Below are 12,868 nucleotides of genomic sequence, written 5' to 3' on the forward strand. Positions count from 1 at the left end.
CAGTACTCTGTTTTTTGTCCACTTTTCCAACCGTCTGATTTCCCTGAGCCAGGTCAAAAAGCCATTACTCGTTGTCCACTTCGCCTGCCTGATTAGCGTCAATGGGTGTATGCGAAATCACATACAAACAAAGGTTAGGTCTAGCCGCCATGTGGGGTACATTGGGCAAGAATCTCTGTGGGTTTACTTTACTTGTTTCAATATTTCACTGTTAAGGAATTACCCCACGACGTTACACCCACAGTATGTTTTATTATAATTGTTATTATTATATTTCATTATCGATCACTACCATTATTATTATTATTATTATTATTATATTATTTATTATTTATTATTATCATATCATTATTCTCATTATCATATTATCATTATAATTATATGTACTATGATAAGATGAATTAATCATTATCTTATAATATAATAATGATAATAATAGTATTGCTAAAGATAATAAAATAATAACAATAATATAATAATAATAATAAAAAATAATAATAACAATAATAATATACAATAAAAATAATAAAATACTAAACAATAATTAGAAATAACAACAACAACAACAATGATAATAATAAATAATAATAATAATAAAATAATAATAATAATAAAATATAATAATAATAATTAAAGGAGTAAAAGGTAAATAATAAATAATAAAAATAATAGTTATTATAATATAAAATACTAATATAATAATAATAATAATAATAAATAATAATAATAAGTTGATGATGACGATGATTGATGGACCAGAGATGATATAATGATAAGCACATAAATAATGATGTATTGATAAAATAACAAACAACAACACAATAGCATACAATAATAAGTAAGACTAAGACCATAACCACGAATAAACGACACTATTAAATAAAAAAAAAAAACAACATTACATAATATAATAATAGTAATTAATAATAATAATAATAATAAAATAAATAACAACCAACAATTATAGAGTAACACTCAAAAATAATAATAATTGCTATTATTTTTCTTTTATTTATATATGTATTATCATTATTATCATCATTAATTATCACTATATTATAATTATAATTAGCCATAAAGACAACAAACATTCTAATTTTTAATATAAATTTAAATTAAAATAGCAATAATCTGGCCAAACTCCATGAGTCCTTTACCAAGACCTTATAAAAAAGAAGCCCCCGCTTTCTCATGGCTAGGGTTGAGGAGAGGGAGTGAGTTGACGTTCGCCGTGACCGTGCTAATCTCTTGGTGTTAGAACAAGTTCACTGGTGAGGGAAATTAAACGAGAGTGGCTTAGTTATTCTTTTGAACCTTCGTCTTGTTATGGTCCTGAACGTCCCCCTTAGGTGGCAGCCTGGTTCCCTTGCTTTGCTTGCTCTTGAGAGATTTGCGAAGTTCTGGCTATGCGCCCAGGCCTGTGTCGCTTTTTTTATGGCCTGTCTCATTTGTTTTTATCTGACACTCGGTGCCTTACCGGGCGGTGAGAGATGCCAGCAGGCGCTCCTGTTAGCCACCCCAACCAAACGAACACGGCTTTTAAGACGGAACTCGTTATAGCTAACAGAAAGGCAAGTTGACGTGGTATGATCGGTGCTGCCAATTCTCAACGATACCAAATACTTATTCTTGCTACATTCCTTTTCTCGCTCGTGTACTTACCTGTTAGGACAGGGCCATTATATTTACATTGTCCTTTTATTTGATGTTCGTCCTGACCTTAATAACACTGTAGACCGATCCTGAAAGCATAGAAATGAGCGCTTTAAAGAAAAATGGGATATTCTTGCATCGAGCTGAGCAGGTGTGCCGGATACATAAGAGTTAAGAACATGACGAAGTGTATGTCACTGTACTATTTGCCCATTCATCTATTACCATACACGCACACACAGCACACGCACACTCACACGCACACGCAACGCACACGCACACGCACACGCACACGCACACACACACACAACACACAAACACACACACACACACACACCACTACACACACACCACACAACGCACCACGCACACGCCACGCACACGCACCACGCACACCCGCACACGGCACACAACACACACACACACACACACACACACCACAACACGCACAACAACTGTATACAAAGATGAGTGTGTATATAATATGTAAAAAAAAATTGCTTGTACACTACAGTCTATGAAACCTGACACAAATACTAAGTCATTATCTGGCTTTTGTATGAATATTCATGACATTTATTACTTTATGCTGACAGATAATACAAAGAGACCTCTGGTTTCCCTCACAGTTTCGACATGGCAACACCACAGTATCGGTAAAAGTACAAAATGATGCTGATAATCTTTGGGGCAAACCACTTGAGACCATTATTATTGATTTTGTTTTTCCTAATACGTTACCTATTTTCCTGAGCCAGACCATACTTATTGAAATGATGAAAGCTACACTACAGCCGAGAAAGAGAAAGAAAATAACGTGAAAACTTCAACGAAAGGGAAGTGCCCCACGCCCCTCGCACGACGATGAGGACGCCGCGATGTCTGTGTGTGACGTCAACAGCGGCCTCTTTTGCTACGAAAACGTTTGCTTCAGTCGTGGCCGAGGCTGTCGCCCAATCCTCTCTTCTATCCTCCTTCTTATTTCTCTCTCTCTCTCTTTCTCTCTATCCTCTACTTCTACTCTCTTTCCTTCCTCTTCCTTGTTCCCTCCACTCTCTCTATGTCTCCCTCCCTGTCCTCTCTCTCTCATCTCCTCCCTCTTTTCCTCTTCCTCCTCCTTCTCTCGTCTCTCACCTCCTCCATCCCTTCCTCTCTCTCGCTACAACAACCCTTCCCTCCCTCTCGCTCTTCTCTCTCTACTCCTATCTCCTCCCCTCCTTCTTCCTCTCCCTCTTCTCTCTACTCTCTTTTCTCATTATCTTTCTCTCTCTCCTCCACTCTCCTTCTCTTCTCCCCCCCTCTCCTCACTCTATCTCTCTCTCTCTCTCTCGATACTCCGCCTCTTTTTCATTCTCTTTGCCCCCATGTCTCTTCTTACCCTTTTCTCTCTCCCCTCCCTTCTCTCTCTCTCTCTCCCCTCCCTGCCTCCCCTCTCCCCTCTCTCTCTCTCTCTCCTCTCTCTCCTCTCTCTCTCTCGCTCCTCTCTCTCCTCCCTCCCTGTCCTCCATGCTCTGTGTATGCCCCTCTCTCTCTCTCACTGATACTCAGTATCTTTTTTGTCCTAATAGTTCCTTTTTCTGAGCCAGGACATACTTCTTGAAAATGAAAGCTAAACTACAGACGAGAACAAATAACGTGAAAACTTCACAACGAACGGGAATGAGTGCCCACTCGCCTCACGACGAGACGCGCGATGTGGACGTCACCAGCGGCTCTTTGCTACGAAACGTGTTGCGTCAGGCGGGCCGAGCTTTCGCCCACTCTTCTTTCTCTCATCCCTTCTCTCTATTCTCTTACTCTCTCTCTCTATCACCTCTCTCTCCTCTCTCTCTCTCCTCTTCCTCTCTTCTCTCCCTCCTTCCCCTCCCTCCTCTATCTCTCTCCCCTCCCTCTCTCTCTCTCTCTCCTCTATCTCTTCTCTCTCTCTCTCTCTCTCTCTCTCTCTCTCTCTCTCTCTCTCTCTCTCTCTCTCGCTCTCTCTCTCTTCCTCCCTCCTTCGCTCTGTGTCGTCCTTCTTCTCTCTCTCTCTCTCTTCTCTCTATCTCCTCTCTCTCTCTCTCTCTCTCTCTCTCTCTCTCCCTCTCTCTCCTCTCTACTCCCCTCCCTACCTCCCCCTACTCTCTCTCTCTCTCCCCTCCCCTCCCTCTCATCTATCTCTTTCTCTCTCCTATCCCTCCCCCTCTTTCTCTCTCTCTCTCTCTCTCTCTTCTCTCTTCTTCTCTCTTCTCTCTCTCTCTCTCTCTCTCTCTCTCTCTCTCTCTCTCTCTCTCTCTAACGGGGCGACCAGACCAGCTTGATTGTGGTCCACGAGGTTCCTGCCAAAGAACAAAAAGTTCTACGAAACAGGGGAATACTCAGAGGACGCTACCTGAACGTAAGAACCAAAGCATCATGATAGCAAAACTAGACAACGTGATGAGACAACAGATGCGTTATGATAAAATTAATATGATGGAGCAGAAGTCAAGTCAGATGGCCATGGAGTAGGAGAAATAACAGGAAAGGAAGTTGGAGACTGCGTGTGTAAGAGGACAGCACGAGTGTAGAAAGGGTCTATTGCAGACGATAGAGTGCTAATTAGGATTTCAACGGACAATATACAAAACACTTGTTTGCTTATCATCAAAGAACGTATATACGTGAGTTGCCAGGAGGAACATAAGGAAATCAAAGGAGTGACTTCTTTAAATAGGGTGTAAGATTCAGGAAATGCTTGTGTCACAATTTGTAGACTGCAGCAGCGATCAATTCCCTGCTAAAAATAGAATTAAGGCTCAAACTATTTATTTTATACGATTTAAGATGTGAAGAAAATTCTAGATATAAGAAAGACAGTAAGAAATAGAGATAGAACAAAAAAGAGTTGAAGTTCTACGGAGATCAGAATGGGAGGATAACAATCAAAATATGTTACGAATGAAGAAAATAAGTAACTCTATCCGACAAAAAGAAAAAAAAAAAAATCCTATTATATAAATACATATATATATATATATATATATATAGATATATATATATAGATTAATATATTATATATATATACTATATATATTATATCTTAGCTTAGAAATGGAAAAGAAAAAGATAAATATCATGGGAATGAATAGAAGTTTGTAATTTGAGTGTAATTTGAAAACAAGAGACCAGAGTATGAGTACTGATCAAATAGCGAAAATAAAATAGAGACATTCTAAAGTTTCTGGAGTTAAAAAAAGAACACTGAAAAGATGTTTTGAAAGGCAAGAAAAGTAAGTAAAGAAACGTTGAAAGAGGTATTGAAACTATACAAAGAAGAACATGAAGAAGAATGTAGAAGCTTAATTTGAAGAAAAAACGGGAAATTAAATTATACCCCCCCCCCCCCCCCGATGGAAAATTATAGCGACGTGAGAGGCTATTGGTAATATACGAAAAAAAGACATAGAGATGCTAGAAAACTATTGGCGAATTTGCATAGAAGTTTAGCCAAAGCGGCGAACAAAATTTATGAAACCGTGCTGTTGTGAGCGGGACACGAGAGATGGACTTAGGCGGATAATGAAAGTTGGCCTTGGCTTTCGGCTCTATTCGCTTCAGGGGGTGAGTGGACGCAGGCGGGGACTCCTTAACCGAGGTATGGGGAATGTCCCCCTTTTTATTCAGCGGCTCCTTCCTGGGCGGCGTTGCTTCCACAGGCGAGTGTCAGATTTATCCGGCCGTGACAAGGGGGGTGAGTTTGCTGGGCTTGCTCGATGGGGAGATGTAGGTCCACCTGGAGGTCCTTGGGCTAAACCAAGCGTAAAGGAGTGGAAGGTGCGAAGTGGCTGCTTCCTGTGTAAGGTAGTAGACGCAGGAGGGCTCCGACAGGAAGGCGCAGACCTATGGTAGCCAGGCACAGGATATGAGGAGCCCCACCCTCCGGAAAAATGTTTATAGACACAGATTTGTGGGAGAGCCACTTTCCTGATGTCGTGTGTATCGCTTCGGCACATAACATCCAGAAAGTAGCGCTCCACTGCTGTCACGGAACAGATGTGCAAGTAATATTCACCACAATAAAAAAACACAAGTATAGGTACATGAGAGTGTTGCAAATATCGAACTTAAATGAGTCAGGTAAAAAAAAAAAAAAAAAAAAAACAAAAAAAAAAAACAAAATAATATTATAGATATATATATATATATATATATTATATATATATATATATGAAGAATAAAAATGAACAATAAGACAAGAAATAATCATGGGAACAGTTGACTTTTGACAGGGAAGGGGACCAAGTACAATATTCAATAAGGATGCTTGCAGATTAATCAGGAGAGCAGAACAGATGTCTGTTCGTGTTCATAGAGTATGAAAAGGCGTTCAATAGAGAAAAAGAAGAAGCGTGCTTAAATATGAAAAGCTTATCAATAAGGGGGGAGGCTTAAGAATGATAGAACATCACCCTGGAAATAACGCGCCGCAGAATCGTATGCTCTGAAGAAAATAGGTAAGATAGACGTAAAAAATAACAGGCAACAGAAAGAGTGGCTTAGGTCCCCCGATTTTAACGTACGTGGAAATGACAATGAAAGAGATAAAACATCCGAAGGCAACACCGACAACATCCGGTATGTAGATACACTGTGTGATAGTGCCAAAAAATAAACGAAAAGTGTTCAGATTTAAGATTAAAACAAAACAAAACAAAAAAATATGTAATGAAAGTGGACATAACTTTAAAATGTTTAGATAGCACCATTTACTGAGGATGGGTAGGAGGGGTTACAGAAAAAAAAGGCATGCTAAGAAAAAAAATGAAAGGAATTAACTAACACATCAATAAGTAAAATAATAATAATAAATAAAAAATAGATAAATGGAAGTGAGGGAAACACAATAGATGAAGATGATGAGGATAGCAGAAGGGATACCAAATAAAGAAGAAACTTGGGTGTAAATGAAAATAGACAATTGATAGTAGTAAGGCAAGTAGAGAAAGAGGAAGGTTCTAGAATACCAATGCGCTGACTGGAAAGCATGCAAAAAGACAGAGAATGTATGGATGGACTAATAAAAAGTTAAGGAGAATATAACAAACGCCCTCGCAAGTAAGCCAAAAAAAAAAAAAGAAAAAGAAAGAAACAAGATTGGAGGTCCATAGGTACCGACGTCAGAAGTAGGCCAGTAGTAACATAGTATGAGCAATGAGATCGGTTGTCTGTTTGATAAAGGCCTTCTTTGTAGCATCCCGAAACCCTAACAGTTTGATATATGTTTCAGTTGTATCAAGAGCGATACAAACACGATATCGTGTTTATACGCCATAGAAATTTTGAAAAAAAGAAAAAAAACACAAAGAAAGTTAACATAAACCATTATATTATTGATATGCTGGTGTGATTTTTTATTACACACAGCAAAACATTGTGGAAGCTTCAAATAAAAGGAAAAATGCCTGAAGACTCTGCAATTCATTTGTTTATACACATTACATCGCTTCGCAAGGTCTGGGGAAAACTTAAAATGTATTTTCAGATCAGTCAACATATTTTTTATTGTTACAATGTTAACACTTCATATGACAGCGGGGCCAAGATTTGCATCTCTTGTATCCAACGTGAAGTGAGCTTGGGTTTAAAGCAGACAAATGGATAAGATAATCGATCACGGGCGTTTACTAAACTTGTGATTGAAAATGTATCAGGCAAGATAAACAGCATTTTCATTGGTGTTTTGGAGCCTGTAAGGTCAGATCTTTGAAAGTACAGAATGATTTTGAAGACATTCATCCTACCGAAGTCAATAACCACGTCATATGATTCGGACACATTGGAAATTCTACCATGTCGTTCCAATTGACCTTCATGATCGACTTTAAAGTTACCTATATAGACGGGAACATATATTTGATGTACTGATAAAAGGCACAGAGACCATTTTACGTACTTTTACAATAAAAAGAAGTATGCGATTACGCTTCGCCAATAATGGAAAAATACAAAATACCGATTGAGATACGTGAGAACCACAGCCTTAGCAAACCGTTTTGTAGCGAAGAACCGCTGGTGACGTCAATATAGTGAGTCTCGCGTGAGGATCATAAGCATAACCCACGTATGATCTATGGACTTCAAAAGTTTTCCCACTATCTGTTCCATTATCCATGCCATATTAACAATAGTCTGTTGTAACATTCATGAAAGAGATGAAATGTGAGAATTCATTGTCAGTTTTATAGTAAAGAAGGGCGCGCGCACGTTTGTGATCCTAAGGACTCTTTGTTTGTTGACTTGCAGGTATACATGATTCACCGTTTCCTTTTCTTGATCAAATCGTATGAGCCACATGTAACTTATTCCTTAAGTGAAGATCATACGCCATCAAGCAGGATTCTGTCGAAATAGCGCAAGAAACGATGTGGATGGAACAAAAAAGTGTGTAACTCGCGCTTTAGTACAGGCAGTCGTAACTGAATTCACAGACGAAAAGGAAAACACGTGAAAGAAAGACAAGAACTCCCGTTTTCAAACGGACTCCGCCTCGACATCATGTTTGCACACGATCAAGACCCAGGCTCCTCCTCAGCGTTGTGACACCTCCCCACCCTTCTCCCTCGGGGAGGGGGTTGCCGTGGGGGGGAAAAAAAAGGAGGGGGGGTGGTGGTGGACCACGGACACGACCATCGGGCAGCTGAAGCATTATACTAGAGCACCGAGGGGCGCTGGAGTGAAGGCCAGCAGGCAACGTGATTCGGTGAGGCAAAGAGGAAATGCAAAGTGACCAAAACTCTAGTGTATACGGGCGATCAATGGAGATTCAGTATCAGGAAGGATGTTTCGTGATGACTGTTTACCTGGGCCTTCCCAGGGTGTTTCGCGTGTCCGATGAACAGATTTTTTCAGTTTTCCCAAGCAATCAAAAAGAAAGAGAAGAGAAAATTATGTGTGTGGTTTGTGTGTGCATAAGGATGTCCCTTCAGAAAGGAATTGTGAAGTGATTGTGTACTTTTATAGAGTCAGCGAGAGAATTTTTCGATTATCTGTCTTATTGTGATGCAAAACGGAACAGAAAATGATAAAAACTGATGTTGTAGTTCATTTTATTTTTTTACGGTTATCAATTAACAATTCGAACACAAGGTATTCAAATTAACAGCAAATCAAAATAGAGCATGTATGATACCATGGTACACCCCCCCCCCAAAAACACACACACACAACACATATATATATATCTAATATATATTATATCTATATATATTATATAATATATTAATATATATATACATATATATGCCTATTATATATATATATATAATATAAGATATATATATATTATATAATATCTACATATATGCATATATATATACAAACATACATAATAGCATATAGATATATATATATATATATATAGTATTATGCATATGATATATAGATAGATATGAGAGATATAGATATAAGAGAAGATTAGATAAGTGCATATAGATACCACACAATATACATATACTGACGAACGAAGAGGAGATTTACGAGATAGACGTGAACTTAGATAGATAGATATATAGTAATATATATATATATAATATATGCATATATATACACATATATATGCATATTATATAATATTATATATATATTTTTAATATAATAATATTATTATATATATTATATATATATATATATATATATATGCATAGTATACTATATATATATATATATATATATATATATATAATATTATATAATATATAGATATATATATAGATATATATAAGATATATATATATCTAATAGCATCGATATATCTATATGGTATATATATATATAGATACTATATATAGATATATATATATATATATAATTAGGGATATTGATATATAAATATGTATATATACGAGAATGTTTATATATATGCACACATATGTCTAATATATATATATATAATATATATATATAGAGAGATATATATATATAGATATGAAGAATATATAAAAGATATAACATTTATAACACACATATATCAAAATATAGAAATATATGTGCATAGAGATAGAGATAGATATATATAAAATATATATATATATATATATATATATATATATATATATAATATATATATCTATTATATAGATGCACACGCGTTATAAACATATACATACACGCATGTTTAAATATATACATTAAAATATATACATATATATACACACATTTGTCAATATATACACAATGTATAAATACATATGTATATAAACATATATGTATATGTATGTGTGTTTGTATATATATTTAGAGAGAGAGAGAGAGACAGATAAAGAGAGAGAGAGCAGAAAAAGAAAAAAAGAAAGAAGAGAGAGGGGGGGGGGGAGAAACGTGAGTGTGTCACTCGAAATGTAGAACCTGGGAAATACCTTGATACTCAGCAGTATACTTCTGAGCACATAAATATTCTAGATTGTAAATATCTAGCTTTCTTCTCGATACCCAGTATAATTATGGCATCCCTTGCTTTTTCGTCACGAAACCATCACCTCTTTTGTATCTAAAATGAGTTTATTCAAATTTCTCTCCGGTGTTCCTATAGTAATTTCTGACTAATCGAGGCAGACCGTTCGTCCCCGCGGGCAAGGGCAAGACGCCCCACTCTCCCTAGGTACATACTGCCACACCTGCACTCCCTACAACCAGCGCTTACTAAACATCACGCATTTGTAAAGCATAGATGTGCATCCAAAATTGATTATACCGAGATTCCATAGTAGTGACATCCACCTTGCAGTCGTTACCTTTCCCCGGAAAATTTCAGATTTACAGCTGTCAAAATTACCTCCAGATTAGGTCAATTATTTTATCGTAGTTGTTGGCCAATATTAGCAAGATTGAAATAGGATTTAGATAATCCCCATTGTATCCATCGATCTGGAAACAGCAATCCAAAGGTTAAATATTCAGAAGTTACCAAAATTGCACATATTAATGACTAATAGCAATCTTATTTTGATAATTAGTAACCTACGGTTACATTTAACAATCTATATTCTTTACTCTAAAATATCTATTTTTAGTAAACGTTATTTCAAGGCCGTATGAAAATCAGTAGCTGTTTTTCTCGGCTAGAAATTTCTTGTGACTACAAAAACGTGCACTCACATTGCAACGATCTCGACAACAAGTCTCCTTCAATAACGACGAAAAAATAACTAAACAGGATAGAGCTGTCAACAACGATATGCACAATAAGACAGGGCCATGTCTGTGAATTCATAAAATTAGATGACACAGACGAGGTAAAAATTTATGCGGTAAAGTATTCACTCTTTAGTGTATGTGTGTGAAATTATGCCTCAACTATATTCCAAATGAATATGTAAAAAAATATATTATATTAAAAGCTGAAAACGTTAATCAGGTGTAAATCCAAGAAGGCAGCTTCATTAACGCCCCACGACTGCTGGCAAGAATCCTCCCTTAGCAATTCTAGGAATACGTATGCTGTAATATTTCGGACGGGCGACTGTTCTTAGATGATTAGACACAGTCTATAGAATGTGTCATATTATCCTTTTGTAGTAATCATACATACATAGATATGTATGTCTATGTATACATGTACATATATGTGCACACACACCCACGCACTTACCCACACCCACAAAAAAAAAAAAAAAAAAAAAACGCGCGCTCGCGCATTCTTTCACATCTATCTATACACACACACACAATATATATATATATATATATATATATATATATATATATATATAATATATATATATATATATATACATACATATAAAGTGTGGCTGGTGTATGCGTTCCATAAACATGTAACACACATTATGATGTAAAGCATAACATGCCAGCCTTACCTTCCTATTGCGATTGGTCAATCAGTGATACTCAGAGTTTTGAGCATTTGGTTGTTTAGCTTTTCAAAATATCTTTAAGACTGGTTGATTAAGATTGTTTAGTATTGTTCCAAAAGGTTTCATTAAAACCAATGTGACAGCGCCATTTTTTCTGTGTATGTGCCTATGTTTCAGTATCAAATAACAAGTCCTAGTTATTCCAATATGTTGAAATGCCTTTATATCAGGGTGTGATGAAAACACAAAAACAAAAAAAAAAACAAACCCAAAAACACAGAGAAAAATATTAAATACATTTATTTAAAACTCACATTACGCAGCAACGCTTTCCTATTAATTCTATTCTCACGACTGCCTCTGACACAATGCCATAGTCCGCCAAGGTTTTTCTACTAACCATCGTCCTCTGACCCACCATCAGACGGTAGTTCTGGCCCTTTAATGATGGATCTTCTTCTTCCAGTAACCTTTTCACCTCTCTAACGGTAGTCGGTCCCATGACACCGGTTGGATCACGTTAGCTGATGGCATTACCACATTGAGGAAGAACATGGACATGCCCCCTCCCCTCAGACGAAGGCATAGATGTAAAAAATCGTGTGAACAAATGTTGTAAGACGAGAGTGTTTTCCCGCTCTCGAGTTGATTTCCGGAGAAGATGACCCTCTGTTGGCAAACCGGTTATGCCTTCAAGTCGTCTAGGTTGCTTTTAACACATCCACGATTTGATGCTATGAATTTCTATTGTCACGGTCTTTCCTGATAGCGTCTTCACGTAAACAACCATTGTCTCCTGCAAAACAATATGAAACGTCAGCTCTAATGCTAATAATAAATGAGGTCGTTTAACCTGTTTCCAAAATACCAATAGACACCAATATCGATACCTTATACCACATGTAATTTGGCACAGACTACAAGTTTTTCAATATACGTCTCTCAGTACTTTCAGCAACACAGGAGACTACGTGGATACTTCACACTACTCAGGCTCCGACTAACTAAACCTCCGTGCGTCAACATTCGGACAAAGGTGTAATTGAGAAAATACCAAAATCATTGCCATTTGGGTGACGTTATCAAGATGAAACGTTCTATTTCAGTTTCAATGTCAATCCTTCTGAAATTCAATTCATATTGCGAAGGGACTAATCTAGGAGGAAAGGCAGAATGAATCTAGGTCTGGCAGCCCCGTCTCCCTGGCCATCAAACCGGAGAGATCGGCTACCTTGAAATTTGTTTTGATCCCAAATTCTCTCTCTCAAGTGCCCTGTACCACAAGGACGTTGGCGATCATGGATTTCCACTTCTTTCGGTCTTTTGTGGTCTTTAAAAGTTCTCGTCCATCTACTTATGTTGCTGTGTAGATTAGTCTTTGTTTGTCC

General features: G+C 37.0%; 1 pseudogene; it reads right to left on the bottom strand.

Annotated features, from left to right (window-relative positions):
• Positions 1 to 11,761: 11,761 nt before the first annotated feature.
• LOC119581141 lies at positions 11,762 to 12,270 on the bottom strand (annotated as a pseudogene).
• Between the last annotated feature and the right edge of the window lie 598 nt (positions 12,271 to 12,868).

Source organism: Penaeus monodon, chromosome 14 (genome assembly GCF_015228065.2).
Source record: "Penaeus monodon isolate SGIC_2016 chromosome 14, NSTDA_Pmon_1, whole genome shotgun sequence".
In the NCBI taxonomy this organism is placed as follows: Eukaryota; Metazoa; Arthropoda; class Malacostraca; order Decapoda; family Penaeidae; genus Penaeus; species Penaeus monodon.